Source organism: Dermacentor albipictus, chromosome 6 (genome assembly GCF_038994185.2).
Source record: "Dermacentor albipictus isolate Rhodes 1998 colony chromosome 6, USDA_Dalb.pri_finalv2, whole genome shotgun sequence".
Lineage (NCBI taxonomy): Eukaryota > Metazoa > Arthropoda > Arachnida > Ixodida > Ixodidae > Dermacentor > Dermacentor albipictus.
In genome coordinates, this window is record NC_091826.1 from 1938053 (window position 1) to 1964598 (window position 26546).

The 26546-nt window shown below is 49.3% G+C and overlaps 1 long non-coding RNA gene across 1 annotated transcript in view; it reads left to right on the forward strand.

The window, feature by feature from the left end:
• LOC135917046 (uncharacterized) overlaps positions 1-26546 on the forward strand; it is a 171483-nt gene that overhangs the window by 71970 nt on the left and 72967 nt on the right. The window contains exon 3 of the long non-coding RNA XR_010569162.2: positions 14690-14814. This is a non-coding gene — a long non-coding RNA (uncharacterized lncRNA). The remainder of the gene's footprint in view (positions 1-14689; positions 14815-26546) is intronic.

The following is a 26546-nucleotide window of genomic DNA, read 5'->3' on the forward strand; positions in this document are numbered from 1 at the left end:
CGCCTTATCGTGTTCCGGCCCCGCCGACTGATAGGAACGGCCGTGAGGGAGCACTCGGAACGCGCCGTTAGTTTTGAAGAAAGACTCGGGAACATGGATCAAAATAAATGGTCGGCTAAAGTGCACGAGTACCTGAAGAGTGGGGAACAGAAGAAAGTTGGCAACCAAGCACAGGTAACTGAAAGTGTAAATATACAACCAGGAGTCATCAGAAAGAATCTGAGAGGAACAGAGACAGCGAAATCGGTGCAAAGAACGAAAACAACAAAGAGCACGGAGATTTACGAGAGTGAGAAGAAAGAAATTAGAAGGGAAAGTCTGTACGATAACACAACGGGCAGTGCATTGCTATTTTTAGGCTCGAGCTTGTTGCCTAAGGACGAAAGCATACCGGAGCAAATATTCGCAACAATGTGAAGCATGTGTATGCTGCAGCGAAAATACGTACACCACTCAGCACATCCGAATGGAATGCGAAGGGATTTACCCAATGAGACCAATACGCAACGGACGGCTTCAAGAAGTGCTTGGATTTAAAGTGGACGGAAGCATCAACCGGTCAGCAGTCGAGATAAGCGAAAGACGTTTGAAGTATTGGTGGGGAAAAAAATCAGGGAAGAAATTGATACGAACGGATCCGTTGCAGGTATAGATAGCGGTACAAGGTAGATAGAGAACTTTTGAGGAAGGGAAAAAAAAATGGCTGTGGCTTAGGTAAGGTTAAGCCCAGGATGCGAAGCATACTAGCCTTTATTTTAGTTGTTGAACCACTGTTTAGCCTGGTGAACTGCTGTTGCTTGGCTATATTTGGTTCGGCTAGACGAAGAAACAACTCATGCATTACTTCTTCGCCTTCAAGAGTGGAACGCGACAGCGTTCCCGTCGACCCGCCAAGGGGTGTAAGACAATGGGCTACAGGGCAGCGACTACGCGCCCCGCATTGGACGCGGTGAGCGTCGAGCAAAGCAGCGTTCGGCGCGGCAACGAAATGTGCGCCTGAGCAAGAGACGCACGCCTTAGAAACAGCGCGTTTCTAAGGCAACACCGCATTCACTAGAGGCGCTTTTGTACCGCTTTGAAGCGTTGTACTCGTGGCTCAGTGGTAGCGTCTCCGTCCCACACTCCGGAGACCCTGGTTCGATTCCCACCCAGCCCGTCTTGCAAGAGTTGAGCCAAAGCCACTTCTCCTCTGTCGTGACGTCACGGTGTCACGTGATTTCATGGTCACCGCCGCGCCTGAGGAGCTGGGTTGAGCCCTCGTAATATGCTTCGCATAAAACACTATGGAAATGCAAACGAAAGTGCTAGAATGAAAAGCATGTATAGCATACATGAGTAACTCAAGCAGGCTAGGTGACTATTTGCCACAGCCTCGTTTCAAAGGCGATTCCAATAAGTCATCCCCATCATCATCACCACCGGAATGTTCAATCTTTGGACAGGGCTAGCAGGGCATTCCTCCCAAGTAAACATGTCCGCAATAGATTATGAAAAGGCGGTTGGAGGTTTGGTGGCAGAAAAGTAGTGAGACCACGAACAACGGAGGCGTACAAGAACAAAGTTCCCAATAATGGTTCGGAAAGTTTGATGCTAGTAATCCTTGTGAGAAAAAAAATAATAAAAGAAAGTGAGATAGGCACGGCATTACAAGCCTAATAAAAAAGAGCTTGGAGGCGCAACCAAACACCAGTTTCAAAGCACACATCCATCCATCTATGGAGTATGATCGCTTCTACGTGCACAAAAATTGAAAGACGCTTAAGCTTCGCCTTCAAGAGTGGAACGCGATAAGGTTATCGCACCCCGTTCGCACCGCCTACTCAAACGATCTACGCGAGATCAGCGCGAGCCAAACAGCCGGGCCGCGACGCACCATGAAGGCGGACGCGGTCACGGGGCGAGTGGCGCGCCATACATTGCGAGGAGGGGGTCTTCTGTGTTTGCCGCAAGATGGCTCTGCGTGTGCGCAGAGCGCAGAAGAAATGTAGCGGAAACGTACTTTGCTACTCGTGAAACTGCGACTTCTATAATTTACATGGTCATAATTACCGATATAAACCGCAGTATAGCGTCCTACGGCACGTTTCTAAGGCAACACCGCATTCACTATAGGAGATTTTGTCCCGCTTTGAACGATCGCACTTGTGGCTGAGTGGTAGCGTCTCCGTCTCACACCCCGGAGACCCTGGTTCTATTCCCACCAGCCCAGCTTGCAAGATGTTTTTTATTTATGAAGTGCCTTTTGGGATTTATCACTCACGGCCAACGCCGCTGACGCCGACAACGACGACACCGGCTTTTCTGCGACACGAGCTCCTTAACGCTTTCGCGTTAAAATAAAGCATTGTTAAAATTGTGTACGAACGCAGCCTTTGGCGACAATAGCTGAAGCCCGGTGTTTCGACCAAGCGCCAGCAGAAGCTGTCAGCAGCGAAAATAGATGGCCCAACGTAGAAATATAGCAATTACGTACAGTCATGCAATGTGTCCTGCAGGCAATATTCACCAAGGTAATTTCCAGTAGCACTACGGCAACACTTCAGTCAATTCAGCAAACAGGCTGGCTTCAGGAGAGGGTATTCAACGATTCATCATTACTTGTCATCAATCTGCTAATTGAGAATTATGCAGATGGCAATCAACTACTATATATGTGTTGCATTGATTACGAAAAGGCGTTTGATAGCGATACAACGAGTCTTGGAGGCATTGTGTAGTCATGAAGTACAGGAAGCAAATGTCACTGTCCTACGAATACATATAAGATTTCACAGCTACATGATAAAGCGATCGACATCCTTGAGGGTGCTTCCTGTCTATGACTCACAATCGTAAGCCCTGGGTATAAAAGTGTGAGTTTTGTACCCTTCAGGGCCTTTAAAGGTGCAAATAAGTTAACAGTGTTCCCTAATTCACTTCAAGAAAAACGGAAAAATACTGATGAAGGAAGGAGTCAGGCAAGGAGACAATCTCTCCTATGCTATTCACTGCATTCTGAGAAGGAGCACTTAATTTGCTTTAGACTGAGAAGGATTTGAAGAGTCAGGGTCAAGCGGAGCATTTCAAGAACTTGCAATTTGCAGGTGAAATTGTCCAGTTCATCAATGATAGAGGTGGCTAGCAACAAATCACCGATAACCTTAGCCGACCAAGTGTAACAATAGTGCAACAATACTATTGTGCAGAAAACTAAAGAAGTAGCCATGCAAGGAAACGAGATGTGTGATTGGCAGTCAGCCTCTACAGAATCTGCGCAAGAGTGTATAGGCTATTCACTGGCAGGAGACCCTGCAGATTATGAGAAGGAAATTACAGAAAAATGAAAATGGGGACTGGAACGCATACGGCAGGCATTACCAAATCACAACAGGTAGATTACCACTTAAGATGAAAAGCATGCAATCATTGTATTCTGCCAGCGCTGTCATACGGGGCAGAAACCTGGAAGTTAACGAAGGAGGTTGAGCTGTTAAGAACCACACAACGACAGCTAGAGCAAAAGATGTTAGGCGTAGCAGACAGCGGTGTGGATCACACGGCCGACGGGTGCAGCCGATATAGACACGGAAGAAATGGTGTTGTGCCCGGTAGTCTATTGTGGAATGGGTGTCCACTGTAGGACGGTAGATAATTAGGTGGTGTGATGAAATGAGGAAATTTGCAGGAATGGTCCGCTTAACAATTGGCAATCATTGTAGATTATTATTATTGTCTGTGCCTCCGAAATGTATTGCGCCATATTGTTACGCGAAGGACGAGTCAGTATGACGAGCAACTATTTACGGGTTATATTTAAGCATCGGTTGCAGCGCTGACTGGTTCAGATTCACCGCGCCCGAGCTCAGTTCGTTCTTCCTCCTCTTTCTTCGAGTGATGGTGCCCACGCGCTTCCCTCGTTCAAACAATCAAATACTACACGCGTGTAGCATAATTCCCTGGCGGCAGAAGCGACGTCCTGGAGCATCTAAAGGGCATCACAGGGAGGGTGATACTGCTTCAGTCGTGTAACGTGCACGATATCACTGGACTGGGAAGCAGATGGGGCGTCAGGGGCGATCTCGTAGGTGACGGGAGTCACGGCACGAAGCATTCGGTATGGCCCTTGTTAGATACAAGCCCTTTTCCTGGCATCACCCGAGTTCCACGACCACATTCAATCGCCGTCACATTCCAATTAGGGTGCGCAGGAGCACGTCTACTACGTTCCCGGACCTATCAGACAAGTTCGCGACCCCCCCTTTCCTCGTGCGCCGCACATGTAGCCATTGTCTCCATCCCTGCTTGAGTCTTGCCGAAAGTGCAACGGGATCCTGGCACGGTTCCAGGTAGTTGATCTTGGTCCCGGGCAAAGCTGTTTTGCAGCTATGAAAGGTCGTGCGAAGAACAACCCGTCTGCTCCAGCTGACCGCTTGCAGACCAGGAGGCAACGCCGGTGAGAACTTACCCGTCCGACAGTGGAGCCCCTAGAGCAACCCCATCTGCCGATTGTGACGGCACTGGCAGGCCATGAGGCAATGCCGGTGACAAGTCACCCTTCCAACAATGGAGCCCTTGGAGCAACCCCATCTGCGTAATGCGACGGCATTTGCAGGGGCGCCTACCATTGGAGGAAAATGACGACACCTGAGCGGGCTCGGCAACTGACCAAGAATGACGTGACCCCGAGACACCGAAGGGGTTAAAAGTGAGACATGGAGCAGACACAAGCATTCCTTCATTCATTCATTTTTTCGTTGTTCTTGCCACGGGCCGCAGCATCCGATTTGCTGCCGGCCGTCAATGACTTTATGGCTGCTAATTATTTTGTGTTATTACTGTAAATAATGTAAATAAACCTTCAGTTTCATCTCAAAAACTTCCTCAACGTCGGCCAACTCCCGCACTCGACAGCAACATCCAATGGTGGCAGCGATAAGGATGAACCTTCGTCCAAGGGAGTCCTGAGGAACTGGGAACAGCGAAGAAGAAAGAGCCTTCAACCCAGGGAGTCCTGAGGAACCGGGAACAACGAAGGAAGAGCCTTCGTCCAAAGAAGTGCTGATGAACTGGAAACAGCGAAGAACGAGCCTTCGACCCAGGGAGTCCTGAGGAACCGGGAACAGCGTACCGATGAACCAGATGGCGTGGTGCTGCATCCGTAAGTGAGCGCGTGTTTCTTTATCCTTTTGACTCGCCAGACTTCAAATTTTGCGTGTTTATTTTGATAGTTCTAGGAATCGGGAATTTGTTGTATATCTTGTGTTAACACAAATTATTTAAGGAAAACAGTTCTAACCACCACTCGGGGCAGCTGCCATGGATCTTAGAAGCTTGACGAAGTCATACTTGTTATTGTGCGACGAGTTGGGAGTTGAGGCGGAAGAAAAGATGAAAAAGCGAGCTATCGAAAGGGCAATTCAAGATAGTGGCAATGATGATGAAAGCATTAAGATTTCTTGGAAGGTGATACATGAAACACGGGAGCATGAGCGTCAAGAACGTGAGAGGGAGTGTCAAGAACGTGAGCGTGAGCGTCAAGCACGTGAGAGTGAGCGTGAGCGAGAGCAGGAAAAACACGAGAAAGAGATGACAGCATTGAAAAAAACAGTTACAAGATTTTCGGTTGTTAAACGCACAATGACAACGGCTGCCTGAAATTTCTGTATATAGTAAAGAGCAAAAAAAGAGGAAGTATCTGACGGATTTTCGCCAAAAGCCGACGAGAGGAGTAGCACCTGTGTGATTAGCAGCACATCTATAGGTGAACGGAAAGGGCTAGCTGCTAACGTTGCCTTAGTGGCAACAGAGGCTGTTAAAGGCCGTAGTGATAGGTACGAGGGGATTTGCCAACGGAGAACTGTAGAGACAGCTAGGCTAGCTGTGAATGAATTGGCAGTCACCGCGCGTGTGCTTCGCATGTAATGTTAACGAGGTCGTTAACGAAGTACAGATTACTGCTGACCCGACAGACACAGGCACCCATGTCAAGTCAGATCTACGTACCGAAGTGCAATGCCAGCTGGACGATGCAGTTGAGGGCATTTCGCAGGATCGCGAGCTGCGTAGCTCAAGGGAAGACAACTGCAATGTCCAGGAATTCGGGCAACTCTCCGCCAGTCTAGGTAGCCAAGAGAGGGATGATTTAGTTATGAATCATTCGGACTGTGCGGAGGAAACGGCGATCGAGACCGACGAGCTGTGTGCCGATGCACAGCATGAGCTGGGCAATGCAGTAGAGGGCAGTTCACAGGATTGCGCGTTGCATAGCTCGAATAAAGACTGCTGCATTGTTCGCGAGTCGGTTGAGCTGTACGGCAGTCGAGATAAAGGGAGTTGATTTAAATGAAAATCACTCAGACTGTTCGGGTGGGAGAGCGATTCGGACCGACGAGATTTGTACCGGCCAGCTTGAGGCGCGAGAAGGTGGCATGAAAGGGAGTTCGAGCAAAAAGCGCCGTAGAAAAAAACGCGGTAAAGATCGGAATGCGGTGACTAATGTAGCACAGCCAATTAAGACGGCGGCAGACGCAAGAAGCCAGGGCGCGAGAAGAAGAAAGGTGCCTTCGTCGTTAACGACCTTGGCACATCAAGCACGTTCGAGCAACCGGTCAAAAAGAGACCGAAAAGCATGTTCTGCGCGGACGCGAACAAAATGCACGGGGTAGTTATGTTCCTCGTCGTTCCGTGGTTCCTTTCGGGGTGAAGCATGTAGTGCGAAAGAGCCCAAGGTGGCAAGACGAGACGAGGTGGTAGGGAGTCGCCACGTGGTCAGTCGAGTGCATGATGAAAGGCTGGCACCAGGACGCAAAATGGCCAGACACTGCAACGTCTTGAAGGAGCTCATAGTGTGTCGGTCCTTTTGTTGTTCCTGGGTAGCCAGAATCGCTATCGAACAGCGACTACCTCGAGTACGGCTCAAAAGTAAAAATCCGTCGTAAACGTTTGGAACGGGAGATCAAGACAGCTTCCGTAGAAGTGAAACGTGTTGTTTTGTTTTATTTTTGAGCATTTGAAAATTTTCGCCATTCGAGACTAGAGTTTCTTTCAATATGTAAGGTATGAGCTTTGTTTATGTTTTCGTTTGAAAGATGCATTTAAGATTGCAAGATTTGAAAGATGCATTTTATGTTAACCTTAAGTTTCGCGCAAGGTTAGCGGTGAGAGACCTGTGGTAACGCGCGTGTGCACTGGTTAACCTTCTTAATTTTTAAAAGTCTTTCGGAAGTTTCTAAGGTTAAGCGCGTAGGTTTTCAGTAAGTGCATAATGTGCATGGAAAATCATTCTTAGTTCCATTAGCACGTGTCCTGTGCGGACGGAAGCAAGCAGAATGTTTTGGACTGGGTCGCTCGTGTGTGTTGAGGACGGCCGCGTTCTGACTTCTCTAGTAAGCGTGCGTGGAACTAGTTATTAGAAGACGCATCATTTTAAGGGTTCTGCAGAGTGCGTAAGTTACGCAAGTTTAGTTGTTGGTATAAGGTATGTGTCCTGTACGGACTAGAGGAAGAAACATGAGTACGCGTGATGAAATGTTTTCGTACAACGCAAATGCGCATATTGAATAGGATCCACAATGCTAGCACGATTGGGATTACGTACCTGTGGAGCTGACCAGACTGTTCAGTGGCACCAGCAAGTGCGATAAGTAGGCTACCGCGATAGGGTAAGAACAGGCTGTTCGTGAAGTTAGGCTGCTTATGTTATGTTCGGGTAAAAGTGGTCGGAACTGTTTTATTAAAATTGGGGGAAAAAAACCAGGGTTCATTTTGACCTAGTAATAGCCTGGCGAGTCAGGGGTGAAGATCCTGCGCTTGCACGTGGTGCAGCGCTATGTTGTTTCGTTTGTTTTACGTACGTTGTCCAGGGCCCGGGATCCCGATATTGATCACACGAGGCTCGTCACCCTACATGTTCCATCAGCGTTCCTCATGGCCAGCGAATTGAGTTCACCGGCCATTCCGAACTACCCGGGTGAGGAGGAACTGTTAGATACGGGCCCTTTTCCTGGCATCACTCGAGTTCCCCGACCGCATCCAATCGCCGTCGCATTCGAATTAGGGTGCGCAGGAGCGCGTCTATCACGTTTCCAGACCTATCAGACAAGTTGGCGACCCCACTTCGTGCGCTGCACGTCGAGGCATTGTCTCCACCCCTGCTTGACCCTTCCAGAAAGTGCAACGGGAGCCTGGCACCATTCCAAGTAGTTATCTTGGTCCCGAGCAGAGCTGTTTTGCAGATCTGCAAGGTCGAAGAACAAGCTGTCTCTTCCAGTTGAGCACTTGCAGACCAGGAGCCAATGCCGGGGACAAGTCACCCGTCCGACAGTGCAGCCCTTGGAGCAACCCCATCTGCCGATTGTGACGACACTTGCAGGCCATGAGGCAACGCCGGTGACAAGTCACCCGTCCGACAGTGGAGCCCTTGGAGCAGCCCCATCTGCCGAATGTGATGGCACTTGCGGGGGTGCCTACCATTGGAGGAAAATGACGTCACCTGAGCGGGCTCGGCGATTGGCCGAAAATTACGTGACCCCGAGACACCGAAGGGTTAAAAGCGAGATACAGGGAGCAGAGACAAATATTTCTTGAATCATTCATTTTTTCGTTCTTCTTGCCATGGGCCGCAGTGTCCGATTTGCTGCCGGCCGTCAATGACTTTATGACTGTTAATTACTTTGTGTCATTACTGTAAGTAATGTAAAGAAACCTTCAGTTTAATCTCAAAACCCTCCTCAACGTCGGCCAACTCCCGCACTCGACGGCAAGATCCAATAGCCTGTGTAACGAGGCAGCAGTTTTTCTGACAGGCCGACCTGACATGACGGAGACCATCGAAGCACCAAAGAATCAGATGGGAAGAGCATGTTTCGGTGTCGCCGGTCGTACAAACACCTTTCACTCTCTTGGGATTTCAGAAGGCGGTCACGGGCAAGCTCCCTTGCGTGCGCACAATGGGTGATGGCGTCAAATGGATATTTCCTGGTCGGCGCCGCGTGAACAAGGAGAGTTGTGTCGAGGAGCAGTGCTGGTCCTCAGCCGAACAAAAGAAAAAAATGGGAATAACCGGCTGTGTCGTGGTGCGAGGAATGATAAGCAAATCTGCCAATTCATTCACAGCTAGCCTAGCTGTCTCTACAGTACTCCGTTGGCAAATCCCCTCGTACCTATCACTACGGCCTTTAACAGCCTCTGTTGCCACTAAGGCAACGTTAGCAGCTAGCCCTTTCCGTTCACCTATAGATGTGCTGCTAATCACACAGGTGCTACTCCTCTCGTCGGCTTTTGGCGAAAATCCGTCAGATACTTCCTCTTTTTTTGCTCTTTACTATATACAGAAATTTCAGGCAGCCGTTGTTATTGTGCGTTTAACTACTGAAAATCTTGTATCTGTTTTTTTCAATGCTGTCATCTCTTTCTCGTGTTTTTCCTGCTCTCGCTCACGCTCACTCTCACGTGCTTGACGCTCACGCTCACGTTCTTGACACTCCCTCTTACGTTCATGACGCTCATGCTCCCGTGTTTCGTGTATCACCTTCCAAGAAATCTTAATGCTTTCATCATTATTGCCACTATCTTGAATTGCCCTTTCGATAGCTCGCTTTTTCATCTTTTCTTCTGCCTCAACTCCCAACTCGTCGCACAATAACAAGTATGACTTCGTCAAGCTTCTAAGATCCATGGCAGCTACCCCGAGTGGTGGTTAGAACTGTTTTCCTTAAATAATTTGTGTTAACACAAGATATACAACAAATTCCCGATTCCTAGAACTATCAAAATAAACACGCAAAATTTGAAGTCTCGCGAGTCAAAAGGATAAAGAAACACGCGCTCACTTACGGATGCTGCACCACGCCATCTGGTTCATCGGTACGCTGTTCCCGGTTCCTCAGGACTTCCTGGGTCGAAGGCTCGTTCTTGCTGTTCCCAGTTCATCAGCACTTCTTTGGACGAAGGCTCTTCCTTCGCTGTTCCCGGTTCCTCAGGATTCCCTGGGTTGAAGGCTCTTTCTTCTTCGCTGTTCCCAGTTCCTCAGGACTCCCTTGGACGAAGGTCCATCCTTATCGCTGCCACCATTGGATGTTGCTGTGGAGCGCGGGAGTTGGCCGACGTTGAGGAAGTTTTTGAGATGAAACTGAAGGTTTATTTACATTATTTACAGTAATAACACAAAATAATTAGCAGCCATAAAGTCATTGACGGCCGGCAGCAAATCGGATGCTGCGGCCCGTGGCAAGAACAACGAAAAAATGAATGAATGAAGGAATGCTTGTGTCTGCTCCATGTCTCACTTTTAACCCCTTCGGTGTCTCGGGGTCACGTCATTCTTGTCAGTTGCCGAGCCCGCTCAGGTGTCGTCATTTTCCTCCAATGGTAGGCGCCCCTGCAAATGCCGTCGCATTACGCAGATGGGGTTGCTCCAAGGGCTCCATTGTTGGAAGAGTGACTGAAACGGTAGAGCGAGGTCCAAGTCAGTGTGGTCTAAAGAGACATATTTTGCGAGCATGTCTGTGAGAGTGCGATTGAGACGCTCCGTGAGGCCATTTGTTTGCGGATGGTATGACGTGGATAGCTTGTGCCTTGTAGCACAGGACTGCAGGATGCGTGCGATAACTTTTGATAGTAATGTCCGGCCACGACCTGTGGAGCTTCATGTAATAAAATCACGTCGCGTAAAAGAAAATCGGCGACATCTGAGGCACAGCTTGTAGGAAGCGCTCGGGTGATGGCGTCGCGCGTGGCATAATTCGTGGCCACAGTGGTCCACCTGTTCCCAGATGTTGAAAGAGGAAAGGGCCAAGTAAGTCCAAACCAACCCGAAAGAATGGTTCCGAAGCGAGTGGTTGAAGGTACCGAGCAGGCAGCGCCGATGGTGTCTTGCATCGCTGGTATTTCTCACACGTAGCTACGTATGTTCGAACGGAGCAAGCCCTAGCTAAAAGAAGCGTCGGCGGATCCGGTAGTAGGTACGTGGCACACCCAGGTGACCGGCAGTGGGGAGGTTGTGAAGTTCGTGGAGAACAGCCGAGCGAAGGTGTTTAGGGATCACAAGGAGTAATGCAGGGACGTCGGTGTGAATGTTGTGGTGGTAGAGTCCGCCATCTTGAAGTGCGAATAAGCGAACTGTCGACAAGTGATTATTCCAGGCGCTCAATGATGATACACAAGGACGCGTCAGCGACATGGATCAGTGGAAAAACAGAGAGAACACAGGCGTCGGTGTCAGTATTAGACGTAGATGTCGCGTCTTCGACTGGGTAGCGAGAGGCAATCTGTGTTCTGGTGTTGGCGACCCGACTTGTAAGTCACTGTAGGGATATTCTTGTAGTCGGAGGGCCCAACGACCGAGCCAGCCAGTAGGATCTTTGAGCGATGAAAGTTAACAGAGCGCGTAATGGTATGTGATTACTGAGAAAGGCTTGCTATGCAAATATGGGCGGAACTTTGAAACAGCCCAGACGAGAGCAAGACATTCGCGCTCGGTAATCGACTAGTTGCACTCTGCAGTTGTCAGGAGCCGGCTAGCGTAGGCTATAACGCGGTCGTGTCCGTGTTGACATTGCGACAAGACGTCGCCGATTCCATAACCACTGGCATCGGTTCGGACCTCTGTAGGTGCGGACGGGTCAAAGTGGGCCAAGACCGGTGAATTGGTGAGAATCATGATGAGGCGTTAAAATGCGGCAGCCTTTGGGAAACCCCACGTAGAAGGCACGTCTTTCTTCAGAAGTTCAGTGAGTGATCGAGCGATTGCTGCGAAATCTTTCACGAACCGTCGGAAATAAGAATAGAGCCCCACAATACACCAGACGTGTTTGACAGGCTGAGGTACAGGAAAAGCCGTTACTGCTCGAACCTTCTGCGGGTCGGGTTGTGCTCCGGAAGCATCGACGAGATGGTCTAGGACTGTAATCTGTCGGCGCCCGAAGTGGCACTTCGATTAGTTTAACTGGAGCCCTGCCTTGCGGAAGACGTGAAGGATAGCCGTGACGCGCTCAAGGTGCGTCTCAAATGTAGGAGAAAACACAAGGGCGTCGTTGAACTAACAAAGTCAAGTTGACCATTTGAAACCTTGAAGCGCAGAGTCGATCATCCGTTCTAACGTGGCGGGGGCATTGTACAAACCGAACGGCATAACCTTAAATTGATAGAGGCCATCTTCAGTGACGAAAGCGGTCTTTTCTTTGTCTTGCTCATCGACGGAAATCTGCCAATAACCAGATCGAAGGTCGATGGACGAAAATTATTTGGCACCGTGAAAACAAGAGCGTCATCGATTCGTGGGTAAAGGGTAAACGTCTTTTCTGGTAACGTCTTTTCTGGTAATTCGGTTTAGGTGGCGGTAATCAACGAAGAAACACCACGTGCCATCTCTCTTTTTGACGAGAACGACCGGCGATGCCCAAGCACTCGACGAAGGCTCAACAATGCCTCCGGCGAGCTTCTTGTTTAGCTTCTTGTTTACTTCCTGCTGAATAACTTGCCGCTCTGCCGTGGACACGCGATACGGTTGGCGGTGAATGGGAACAGCATCCCCAGTATTTATCCGATGCTTAACAAGGGACGTTAACACAAGTGGTAACAAGTGGTCGATTGTCGGTGTCAAATATGTCGCGGTAGGAAAGCAAAAGGCGATGTAGGGCGGCTGCTTGGTCAGGTGCGAGGTCCGGAGCGAACATGGGACGTAATGCGCCGTCAAGGTTCCAGGCATCCTGCGGGTAATCAGGAGGATCTGGAGACGCGTCGGCTGCAAAATCAGTGACGTGGTCATCTGTCACTGACCGGAGCGTGGCCACCACTGTGCCTTCAGGTAACACTTGCTTCGTGAAGCCAAAATTGATAACGGGGAGACACATCCGATTAACGGCAAGGGTTACGACGGAGTGTCGCCCAGAGATGTCGCGCGCCAGGAGGGCATCACGAATAGGTGCGACGACATAGTCGCCATCAGACACGGTTGCCGTTGAGGCCAATTCGACGAGCGTTAGGGCTTTTGGACGTAAGCGAACAAACGCTGTAGTGCAGAGGGTGTTCGGGGCGAACGTCTGAAAGAAGAGGAAGCTCGAGGCACAGCGTACCGATGGAACAGTCGATGAGGGCAGAATGCGCTCTCATAAAGTCGAGTCCGAAGATTAGGTCATGACGGCAACTGGTCAGCACGGTGAACATGACTGGAACTTGGAGCCCAGCAATTCCTATGCGAGCAGTGGACATACCCCTGACGGCAACAGTCATTGGCGACGTGTACGGTTCGAGTGATGGCAGGCGTAAGAACTTTATTGAGGCGATGACAGAGGTGAGCGCTCATTATGGACACTTGGGCTTCAGTATCAATTAATGCCGTCAACGGAACACCATCTACGTCTACTTCAATTAGGTTCGCATTCGTGAGGAGCGTCAACGCAGAATTTGGACAGGACGAACGTGATGCAGCACTACCTCTAAGAGCTGCATGGCCTAGTATTCTCATGGCGAACGATACGTGTGACGTTCTCTTGAAATGGTCGTGTGGCGGTAAGAGCGGAACAAGAGGACGTGGCAGGGGTGTTTGAGAGCCGGGAAAACTGTGGGGCGACGCGGCGGCTTTTGGCTACCTCGAAGCGGCGACATTCTTTGACCATGGCGTCGACGGTAGAAACGTCGTTATAGACGAGCAAATTGAAGGCGTCGTCCGCGATGCCTGTTAGGATACGGCCCATCTTGTTAACATCGGTCATGTGCTCGTCGACTTTCCGGCAAAGGGCGAGCACTTCCTGTATGTAGGAGACATACGGTTCGGTCGACAATTGGACACAGGTGGCAAGCTCTTTTCGCGCAGGCTGTTGGCCATCTGACGGGTTGCGAAATAGATCGCGAAGCCGCTCTTTGAAAACGTCCCAGCTGGAGAACTCGATCTCATAAAAATATATAAATATAAAAAATAAAATATTACCGATGTAATGTTATTGATGTTATTAAAATAAGTATATTACCGATGTAATGGTCAACGGTCAGGCGAGCGAATGTAAATGAAAAAAAAAAGCACCCCACTATATATCAAACAGAAGAGACCACAGTTCTGAAATACGTGAAATTTCCTGCAAGACGAACTATATAAAGTTTTCTTTTTTTCCCCGCAGTATTTCTGAATGGAATAAGTTGCCAGTTGAAGTTGTGAGTGCTCCTCGGGATGCATTTTTAAGACTAATCAGTGATTTGGAATTGCAATCGTCTTCCAAACTATTGACTGCAGGATGAATGAACTTTTTTCTTGTACTGTTTTTCTTGTACTGTTTTTCATGTACTTTTTTCATGTACTTATTTTTATCTTGATGCATTGCTCCTTTGTCATCCCTCCCTTTTGGGTGATTATATTCTCGTGCTAGTCACTTCATGTTGTACCCACTCCCCTGCTATAATGCTTCGGCGCTGCAGGGTGTACTGTAAATAAATAAATAAATAAATAAATAAATAAATAAATAAATAAATAAATAAATAAATAAATAAATAAATAAATAACATAAATCATGGGTGCGAACCGAGACACGTAGTGTCCCGTCCAGATAAAAGATCACATAGGCAAGTATGATGGTAGGGTCCCAGTGGTGGCTTTGGCTGACACGCTCATACATGCTGAGCCAGTAGACGACGTCAACCTCATTTTGGGCGTAGAATGTCCTATGATCATGGCGACTAGGAACCGTAACGCACGTTGTGGTTGGCGCCGCATGTGTAGGTGGCGACGAGGTGGTTCCATCGGAAATCATGGCTGAGAAGACGACGGTGCTGCCGCTTCGGAGCTTCGTGGCGAGGATTGCGAACGTTCCACCTCCACCGCAATGCTACGCGAAGGACGAGTCAGTAAGCTGAGCAACGATTTACAGGTTATATTTACAACAGCGGTTGCAGCGCTGACCTGTTAGATTCCCCGCGCCCCGAGCCCAGTTCGTGCTTCCTCCTCTTTTCTCGAGTGATGGCGCCCACGCGCCTCGTTCAGACAATCAAATACCACACACGTGTAGCAATATTAAAAGATAGTGTCCCCCTTCGCTTAAGCACTTGATAGACAATTGATGGAAACCGCAGTGCGCATAAAGCTTTTCATAAAGCCACGCTGTTGCCCACATAACCGTGCAGCGGAGCAATAATTTGTTCATTCACCCGGACACAGCCGGCATTCAAGCCAGCCTGTACGGCAAACAAAGGAGTTATTTAACATTGAATGACAGTTTGTTCCCAAGGAAAAATAACCAAGCGAAAGCGAGCTGGCACACGGACTCAGCAGCACGGGATGTCAGCGCGTTCGTCACAAGGCCAGACGTCTTGTTTTTGAAGCGTGCCCCGTCGCAGAGCCACTACGGCGACGCCGTGGAATGCCGCGTGGCTGGATTGACGAGAGCGGAAACATTGTGGGCTGTTATCGGCGAGCAGGAACTGCGCATTCCTGTGCCCGCTCCGTGCCATGCGGAGAGCAAAGCCCTCTTCCAGATGAGATTAGACGAGCGGCTTCCCAAGTTGAACATAGCGATTGTGCATGATTAACTCGAAGTGGTTATGCAGCGAGTGGTCGCGAAAGCACAGCGTCAGGAGTCCCTAGTCAGCCGCGGCATACTGTTCATAGCGAACGTGCGCGAAGGTTAAGCGCAGGCACTACGTAGCTCAGGGACGCATTCTGCACGCGTTTAACACCGGTCCCTACAGTCCGTACACATAGATACACTGTAAGCGAATTTACACCATTAAGGATGCACAAGGGTGTAAGTCAATTCAGATCTGGCACTGTTACGGGTGTGAGAGAGTACCTTATAGATAGGTTTGCACGCTTGTGCACGCTAAAGGGTGTAAGTTGCTTTACAGGGCTTAAATTAAACAGGAAAAAATAAGAGGAAAGACGCAAGGGCTGGTAGAATGCTCGTCTTTCCTCATATTTTTTCCTATTACTTCTAAGCGCTGGAAATGCATGGAATGTCGACGCTTCAACTAGCCCAGCTGTCCACTTGAAGTACTATTGGCGGATGCACATGTGGTATCTGTCAGTGAGTGCACACAAATGGGAACAGCGCTGTGTGCTGCTGCAAAAGCTGACTACCTTCTGCCCCCCCCCCCTTGCCACCGTTACTCAAGTTATGGCCAAGTGCAACAAAATGTGACAATGTGTATTTCAGTTTTTAGTGACATGTTATTTTTGTTCTGCCATGTCTCCTTCATTTCGTTCAGCAATAATGAACATGTCAAGGATTTCATATACGTTTGTGCAGGCTTATAAGTAAGCTCTTTTTTTTTGTGCGGCTGTCAAACAGTCTTAGCATTGTATTCTATATTTCAGGTATTTTGCGTGCAATTGTTTCTGCCATTACCAGTGAATCCTCCCTTTCTTTAGTTGTCATGACTATATGCCATACGCGTCGTCCAGTTTTGTGCAATATCTCAGTGCGCATATCAAAAGCTCTTCTACAATTCGGTCTTAAGACATTAAATAAAAATCTTTTATATCTGTGCACATGAAACGGCCTTAGCGTTTTCTTGAGTTTTATATTATAAAGGAGATTTATTGTGGTTCCTAGCGACCGTCGGTTCTAGAATGCACCGAGCAGTGCGTGAGCTCGAGTCTCTACCGCGGGCTTGGTGCTGCCGATGCTGCTGACTCTGCGCTCACGTTCGTTATTATCCTTACAATGTTCCCGCGGAAAAGAAGCCATCCTGGCGACTCAGTTTTTTGGAAGGACGGTAGAATGGTGATACGGCTTGAGACGCTGAACGTGAACGACTTCGCGGTTACGACGTCGCATGTCGGAAGGCGGCGTTAGCGGCTCAACCAGGTAATGGGGCTCTTGCATTGCCCAGGGGGCGCTGCGAAAAAAGGTGATAAAAAGCGCCCTCTGTTCTAAAATGGGTTGTACCAAGCTCGGTCGTCTGCTTCGGAAAGCACGTTTACAATATGGACCCGCCACTTTCGGTTGTGTTGTATCACGGCCTGCAGCGAATATTGGGCGCCGAAGATTTTTTTCAGGGGTGACACGCTGCGTAAAGGCAAGAAATTATGCAGTGCCGAATACGTGTACACCGTTCAAGAATTAAGCGGCGAAGTTTTAGCGCGGTGTCAATCGCAAGTGAAGCGAGTCGCGTACGAAGTGGAACTTCAGGTAAGGTTTGCACGCTGCTAGATTCAGGCGCAATAACGCGAGGAAATGCTTGCTATAAATGAATCCACAGCAACGATAAGCAGACATCATGTGTACGGAACTGATCGAGCACACGACGGTACGCGCCGCGATGTACGAACTGCTCGAGCGCACGATCGTACGCGCCGTGACGGCAGCGGTCTTTCGACATGCCGCGAAACGGCGGGCCTTCTGCAACCTTTGTTGACTGCATGCCGCTAAACAAGTAGTTACACCTGCGTTGTAGTAGCGGCCATCTGTCCCTTTTAGTAAGTGGTAATACCTGATGCAATGCATATGAGCTCGCACGTACGTGCGAATCGCGCTGCAGCGCGAGCTCGTGCGCTGCTCGCTTGATGTGGCTTTTAATGACAGCGCTCGAACGTAGATCTGCTGTAATCAATACTACCTTGCTGCGCTGCCTCAACATGCTGGCTTGAGGTCAAGTATGAGCACATTTAACTCTCTAACCTGTGTTGCTCGTAGTGGGGTAGTGAATTCTCACCGAATCAGTACGGCCATTTGTGGTCATTTGCACACACCTGGTCACTTCACCACTTCGCATCGGTCGAATTGTTAATTAATCGCTGTGGCCGGGTCTCGAATCGTGAATTACCAGCCATGCCTACTGCTATGTCGGTCTGCTGTCGGGACTGTAGGTGCAAAAGACCGAAATTTAAAACGCAGATAATCACGTAAGCTTCAAGATGGGCGAAGCAGTCAGCATGGCGCGAAGTTTCGCTTACTCAGCGCGACGAACTGCAGCTATGCAGCGCGCCCGTTGCTCCACTTCGTGAGGGCTTGAAGGAAAACAGTAGAATCTGATGTTGGAATTCAGGCCTTCTTGTTCATGGCAGCCCACGACGCAGAAGTAATGACGGTGACGCCTTTTCGAGGCTGGGCTAGGTCTCTCCGGATCGGCGTCACCGATTCCTTCTGCTCCCAGCATTACGTCCCAGGGCACCCGGAGAGTCCGTTTTCGTTAAATTATAGGCTGCGGCGAGCTCGCAGCGTGGTCGGCATGGTTTGTGAGAAGTGACGAGCCTTTTCGCACTCGCAACAGGGCAGAAATAAGTGCGAATCGACGCAAAACTCGGCCTAGAAACGTGCTTCGCCACAGCCAGGGCTTGATACGACCCAAGCAGGTACGACCCAGATGTCGTTTCCCGCGCCGCCACCAGGCGCCGCTACTATACCTCAAACTCCAGCGCAAGACGCCCATTAACGGATGTTCTCTCGAGAACGCGGTACGGCCCGTCGTACTTCGGAAGGAGTTTTGAAGCGACCCCAGGCGTGCGGTGTGTTACTAACAACCAGACGAGAGCGCCTGGGAGAAAAGTGGGAGTCGAGTTCTCGGCATCGTGAACGGCTTTTTGACGGTTCTGGTCGTCCGAGGTGAATCGGCGGGCTAGCTGGCGACATTCCTCGGCGTGTCTGGCGGCTTCCGAGATCGGCAGGCATTCGGATGGGTCCGGCCGGTACGGCAGAATGGTGTCGATTGTGTGCGAAGGATGATGGCCGTAAAGAAGGTAAAAGGATGAGAATCTGGTAGTGGTATGAGTCGCGGTGTTGTAGGCGTAGGTGAAAAACGGAAGAACTAGGTCACAGAGTAATCAGGTGAGACATACATGGCGAGCATGTCACCAAGCGTTCTATTGAAGCGTTCCGTGGTACCGTTAGTCTGTGAGTGATAAGCAGTGCATTTACGATTAACAATAACGCATTCAGCTAGCAGTTGTTCGATGCCTTCAGATAAGAAGGCGCGGCCTCTGTCGCTTGAAAGTTTACGTGGACCTCCGTGACGAAGAAGAAAACGGCGAAGTAGGAAATTGGCGACCGCCAGCGCTGTAGCATTTGGAAAAACAGCAGTCTCCGCATAACGGGTTAAGTGATCTGCCGCAACTATTATCCACCTATTGCCGCTAGGAGTCAACGGAAGCGGCCCGTAGAGATCTATGCCCACGCGATCAAAGGGTCGGGATGGGCATTGTAAAGACTGGAGTTCACCTGCGGAGTTGTGTGGTGGCACTTTGCGGCGTTGGCACTCATGACAAGAGCTGACGAACTTTCGAACGAAATTGTGCATTCCCCGCCAGTAATAGCGGTGTCAAAGTCTTTCGTAGGTCTTGAAGATTCCCGCGTGGCCAAACTGAGGGTCGACGTGGAACGGGGAGCAGAGCTCTGATCACCAGATTCTCGGAATGACGAGTAATCAGGTGCGTTCCTCTGGGGCATAGTTGCGTCGATATAGTAGCTGGTCTCGAATCGCAAAATGAGGAACTTGGCGCCGAAGCGTACATGATGCCGGAACTTTCGACGTATCCGAGAGAAGGTCGAGCAGAGATGCAGTCCAGGGATGATTACGCTGTGCAGCAGCGATATTGTCAACGTCCAGAGAGGATAATGTGCACTCGCAGGAGGAGTCGTGACTGGCCGTCGGGGGAAGCGGCGATCGGGATATCACGCAAGCGTCGGAGTGCTTTCGCCCGGAACGGTAAACCACGCGGATGTCATATTCTTGGATTCACAGTGCCCAGCGGGCAAGGTGGCCCGATGGATGTTTGAGCGTCGACAGCCAACATAGTGCCTGGTGGTCGGTCACTACGTCAAAAGTCAAGCGATCGGCCGTATAAATATGGGCGAAACTTGCCAAGCGCCCACACAATGGCCAAATACTCCTTTTCTGTAACGCTGTAATTGGTCTCCGCCTTGGTTAACGTTCGACTCGCGTATGCGACGACCTATTCTGTGTGGCCAGGTTGACGCAGTGCCAACACAGCGCCAAGGCCTACACCGCTTGCATCGGTATGGATTTCGGTTGGCGTTTGAGGGTAAAGTGGTGAAGAATGGGTGGCGTCGTGAGAAGACGGCGCAAGGTTGTGAAGGCGTCGTCACACTCTGACACCATGATGAGAGACCTCTAGCGCCACCAAGGAGCTGCGTGAGAGGCGATATAATTGGCGCAAAGTTTCGAACGAATCGCCGGAAGTAAGAGCAGAGGCCGATAAAACTGTTTAGCTCTTTCGTAGTGGTAGGATTTGGGAACGCAGTAACCGCACGTAGCTTCTCGGGATCCGGACGAATGCCCTCCTTTGACACGACATGGCCTAAAATTCTGAGCTGACGAACAGCAAATCGACACTTCTTCAGGTTAAGTTGCAACCCGGCGTTGGTCAAGGAAGTGAGTACGTGCTGGAGGCGGAGCAGGTGCGTTTCGAAATCAGGGGCGAACACCACAATGTCGTCAAGATAGCAAAAACAGATTTTCCATATGAGGCCACGCAGATAATTATCCATCATTATTTCGAACGTAGCAGGTGCGTTGCAAAGTCCGAAAGGCATGACGGTGAATTCATACAAGCCGTCTGGTGTAACAAAGGCAGTTTTCGGGCGATCGGCCTGTGCCATCGGAATCTGACCGCAGCCTGACCGCAGATCCAGCGAAGAGAACTCGGCTCCCTGCAAACAGTCCAGAGCATCATCGATTCATGGTAATGGGTAGACGTCCTTCAGCATGATCTTGTTCAACCGTCGAAAATCAACACAGAAGCGGATGGAACCGCCTTTTATTGTGACTAGGACCACGGGAGAGGCCCATGGGCTTTGGGAAGGTTGGATGACGCCTCGACAGAGCATGTCATCGACCTGGTCTGCGATGACGCGACGTTCCGTAGCGGACACGCGATTTGGTCTTTGTCGCAGCGGTGAGTGAGAGCCAGTGTCGATGTAATGCTCAACCGTCGATGCACGGCCAAGAGATGTTTGGGCAACGTCGAAAGAACGGCGTAAGTGCTGAAGGATTGCGAGAAGTTGAGATCGCTGTGAATGCGTCAGATCTTCGGCGATGAATGGGCTGAACATACCAGTCCATGTTGAGTCGGGTACAGAGAGGACACTCAGTTCATGGACGGCAGTAGAAGGCACTTCGTCGAGGATGGAGACAATTCGTGTTGAATCGACCGACTCGACGTAACCAAGGCTTTCACGGCGGAGCAGTGATAGCGGCGATGAAAGAAGATTGTAAATGGGCATCGTGCTGACACCGGCGGCAAGGTCAAGAGCTGCAAAGGGCAAAGGAAGTGCTTTTCGGGTAACAATCGGGTGACAAAGTGATGAGAGGACATGAAGAATACCGTCCCGTCGGATATGGTACTACAGAAGACTGGTACGAATGCTGAAGAGCACGGGGGAATACAGGTGTCTTATTTCACGACAATTTTAGCGGCAGGATAAGCATCGACGGAGGCTAGGTCACCAAGGTGGAAAAGTTCAATCTCAGCCCAAGCGAAATTGATGATGGCATTGTGGCGCGAGAGAAAATCCCATCCCAGAATAACGGTGTGGGAGCATGATAAAAGAACTATGAAATGAATCGTGTACAAAACGTTCTGTATGGTCACACGGGAAGTACAAGCAGCGGTAGGGCGAATAGGTTGAGCTCTCGCCGTTCGAAGCGACCATACAGACAGAGACGTCGTCACTTTACGAAGCGAACGGCAAAATCTAGCATCCATAACTGAAATAGCGGCACCGGTATCGACGAGGGCGACTGTAGCGACATCCTCGATAAACACATCAGTGACATTGGCAGGTAAAGGAGGAGGACTTTAGCATGTCGACACTTGCACAGTTCTTGCCACAGGAACTGCGTCGTCTAGTTTGCCTCTTCGTTAGAGACGGGTCGTCGACGTATAGGGGAAAGCGATCGGCGACGTGGGGAGGGTGATCGGAGGTGTTCGAACCGAGGACGGCGATCAGTCTGGGAGCGAGCTGGTGATGGGTCGAAGGGTCCGTAAGGCGCACTTGAATCAGGCGGCACATAGGGCGCTCGGCGATCTTCATCGAACGCCTGCGATCGGCGGCGGCAAAACCTCGCGTCATGACCGGGATACGTATACATGCGAAGCATATAGGGCGATTGTCCGGCGTACGCCACGGGTTAGCGACGGCAGTAGTGGTCCAGGGGACGGGAGGGAGAGGGCGGTGCACAGGCTGCTCGAAGCGACGCACGGGCGCAGTGCGAGGGGTCATTGCAGCAACCGTAGCATAAGTGGCTGGTTTAGTCACGACATCCTGCTGGTGAACAGCCGGCAGCGCTTCCGCGACCTCTTCATGGATCACGTTACGGAGATGAGACGGCAAAGTGCTGGCAGACTACTGAGTGACGGACACCAGAGATAGCTGTCGTGCGACTTCTTCGCGCATGACGTCCTTGATTTGGGTTATCATAGAGGCTTGTTCTGTGCAGGTGGTCAGGCTGCAGAGTGACGCCGCATTTGGTGTGGGATGTCGCCTTGTCGCCTTCTCGCCTTGCTCGCTGCTTGCGTAATTCATCATAGTTCTGGCACAAGCTGATGACGTCGCCAACAGTGCGCGGGTGCTTGGCCAGAAGCATCTGGAGCGCGTCATCATCGATTCCCTTCATGACCTGCTTGATCTGTTCCGCTTCCGTCATGGCAGCGTTCACGCGCCTGCACTAATTGAGAACGTCTTCCATACAGCTGGTGAAAGTCTCACCCGTGTCCTGTGCGCGTGTACGCAAACGCTGCTCGGCTCGGAGTTTCCTGACGGCGGGTCGGTCAAATGCGTCTGTAATCGACGTCTTGAACTCCGAACACGTTCGGATATCCCTCTCATGATTTCTGATCCAGAGACTGGCAACGCCCGCGAGGTAGAATGATAGGTAAGCCAGCTTGTCCGAGTCATTCCATTTGTTGTGAACGCTCACCCGTTCGTAGGACGACAGCCACTCTTCAAGGTCGTTGTCGTCGGTTCCGCTGAAGATAGGAGGCTCCCGCTGGCGAACGGTGCCAGCGCAAGGGACGGGTGGCGATGGAAGAGTCTGTTGGTCGGTGTCCGGCATGGCGGAGGGCAGCGTCCGGGAACGGAGTTCCAGGATGGCAGAGTTATCCCGCACGGCTCCACCACTTATAAAGCACATTTATTGGGGTTCGTAGCGACCGCCTGTTCTAGGATGCACCGAGCAGTTCGTGAGCTCGAGCCGCTGCTGCGCGCTTGATGCTGCTGATGCTGCTGACTGTGTGGGCACGTTCGTTATCTTCCTTACAATACTTTTTGTTATTTCACTGTCTGTGAAATTTTGTGTTGTTTAGTAATCATGTACATGTCATGCATTTTTCACCTTTGTTTATTTTCTGAACGTGTTTCATACCAAGTTGTGCGAAAATATTTGTTTTCGGAAACGGAAGTCAATAAAACGAGGCCAAAGAACTGTTTTGTTGGCAGTGGAATTTATAAATGTTCTGGAATAAGCCGGCACCTAGTTGAAAAACACAACAGAAAATTTCAGACTGTTGTATTTTGGGACGTTCTGTTGTCTGACGTTGTGTTGTCTGACGCCTGTTGTCTGTAGTGTGAAGTTTTGTAGTGGGAAGTTCCGTAATTTTTGATCAATATTTAATTAAAACGTGACACAGACCTTTTTGAGGCTATGTAAATTTGTTAGCGCAAAAAAGAAAATATAAAGAAAAATGATAATTCTCCGCCGGGGAATCGAACTTGCGACCTCAGTATCCCGAACCCAGTATCTCACCATTGCATCACGCCGTTTTTTTTTTCTTCCTTTCATGGTATTTATTATTGTAGTATTCAACCCGACATTCACCAGTTCTGCATAGCCAGATGATGGAGGGCACAACTGCCTTTTCTGTGTGCGACTTTCACTGTGCACCACGCCGATTTTCTTCCGTTATCACCTTCATGGCAACATACAAAACAAGACATTTTAACAATAGATAACAGTCGCGATAAAAAATCTCTGCCACTGTTTGACAGTCGTGGGGCTAAAAACGCTTGAAATTCGCAAGCTTAGTCATCACACTGAACCACGTTGGTTTTTCTTTTTGCAAATTATACATTTCCTCAATATAACAAATGCTTTCAATGAAGTATTCTCTAACAGGCCGGGCGTTTATTTCGGCATGTCTCGCTGCCATTCTAGTTTTTCATAAACTGTGTAAGGATACCACCATGAACATGTCATACGGTAATTTGTCTTCATTTGGAGTAGGCAAGAAACGAATACCATATGGTGTAATCTGCAAGTCCTTCTTTAGCGTTCTCTGCAAGATGTCCCAATGGAACACATCATCCCAGCAGTCAAGAAATATGTGTTCGACAGTTTCGGGTTTCTGGCATAGTAAACAGCTGACGCTCCAAGGCACAGAAAGTCCTTTTTCCTTTAGCCACGGTTTCACAGGTAAAGTATTGGTGTGGAGCTGGAAAAAGAAGGACTTTACTGACGGGCGTACTGGTATTCGTTTTAATCTATTTAGAACGTCCTTTTCAGGTCCAATGCAGAACATCGAGCGATACAATGGCACCGGCAACATTGTGTCTATCAGGTCCTTATATAAGCGCTTTCGTGGTACCCTACTTAAGTATTCCATGGAAAACCGAACCTTCAACAGCTGAAAAGCCCAGGCTACTTCTTTTAGGAAACCATGCACTCTGCCTTGACTGCACCGACGAGACGATACAATGAATTCAGGTATAGCTTCGCTCAGCCTTGTTTGAAACATAGTTAACAAAAATTGGTCATTTTGGTCCCGTAAGTAAACAAATCTCGACACAATCTGCCTAATGAACAAATGTGCCAGACCTAATCCTCCACTTTTAACAGAACGAATGAGATTAGTGCGAATTGTGCGCTCCCAGCTTGAACTGCTTACAAACACTGCGAGTACTCTGTGTAAAAGTTGTATGCTGGCCCTTGACATGCATAACGCTTGAAGCACGTAAGAAATTTTGGCAACGGCAAACAGGATGCACACTGTCGCACGAGTAAACATTGAGAAATCGCGGCCTCCCCATTTAAGTGTACACTCACGAACCCTTTCAGTTTCCGCATTCCAGTAATCAACCACGTCACGGTAGTGCTCAAGCGGCAACCCTAGGTACTTTGCCGGCGTGACTGTCCAGCAAACGTACTCGGATGGTCCTCCCAGTTGCCGATCCCCTAGGGATTTATCAAAGTTGATAGCCTGTCATTCTGCAGTATGCTTCCGCGACCGCGATTTCGACGCTTTCATTATCCCGACAAAACAACGCGATGTCGTCCGCGTATGCGAGCACTTACGCGGACTGCACTGTGAAACCCGATATTCTACTGTCATTAATAATTTTCCTGCAAAGCGGCTCTAGGTATATTGCGAATAAAAGAAGGGACAAACCACACCCTTGGTGCACAGATGACCGGAAGCTAAAGCTTTTGGTAACCGCCTTGTTTATAATGAGGCTGGCGGCACAGTCTTGATAGCACATCTTTACCCCATCTAAGATCGATTCACCTACATTTATGTGTTCTAGAACACTGAAAAGAATTTTATGGGCCACATGGTCGAAAGCCTTCTGCATATCTAACTATAACATGACACAGTGTTCACCTTGGTAGTTACAGTATTCGAAGATGCTTCTGGCAATATGAATGTTTGTGTAGACAGACCTTCCTCTGATACCGCAAGTTTGATGCGACCCTACTATGCCGGTCACCACTCCCTGTAATCGCTTTCTGAGAAGTCTTGTAAATATTTTACAGTCTACAGTCATTAGTGATCTCGGGCAGTAAGCGTCGACAGCTAACAACTTTTCTGGGTCCTCTGATTTCGGTATCAGACGTGCAATGTCCAAAAATATGGAGGAACCTGTTTTTGCGCGTAGGCCTCCTTAAACAACCGTAGCAGGATCTCGCTGACGTCGCTTTTGAAGGCTTTATAAAAGGCCGCTCCGAGTCTATGAGGTCCCTGGGACTTGCCTACAACTAAATCATCTATGGCTCCTTCCACTTTGGTAATGCTCAGAGGCCACTCCAGACGCTTTTGAATGTCATCTTGTAATTGCGGCATGTTTGAAAAAAAGTCCATCTTGAATTTTTCTGTGACGTCTTAAACAGTCCCGCATAATTTGCGATAATTATCAAGAAACGCCTGTTCGATTTTTTGAGGTTGGCTCATGATCTCGCTCTCATATCGAAGCATTCTGATTTCATTTCGCCTGGCGTACGCCTTTTCATCAGATAAGGCTTGTTTTGTCGGTGTCTCACCTAGCCACACCTTTTATGCTCGTGCGCTTATAACTGCCGCTTTGAACTTCTTTTCTTCGATAAGCTCAAGCTGGCTCTTTAGTTCTTTTATTTCTTTTGTTCGCCTCCCAGGTCTCTAGATTTCCGCGGTGTACAAAAAAATCAAGCTCGCGTTGCATTTCATTTTCTTTTTCCTTTTATTAAATTTATGTTTAGTGGCTTCTTATATAGCGCTGATCTTGACTTCTTGTTTAATGTTCTCCCATAATTCTAGCACGTTGCCATCTTCGGCCTCGATCAAATTATTTAACTTTGCTTTCACGCTTACACAAAAAGATTCGCTCATTAACAGCCCATCATTACACTTCCAGAACTTCAAGCGACCCGCCGTG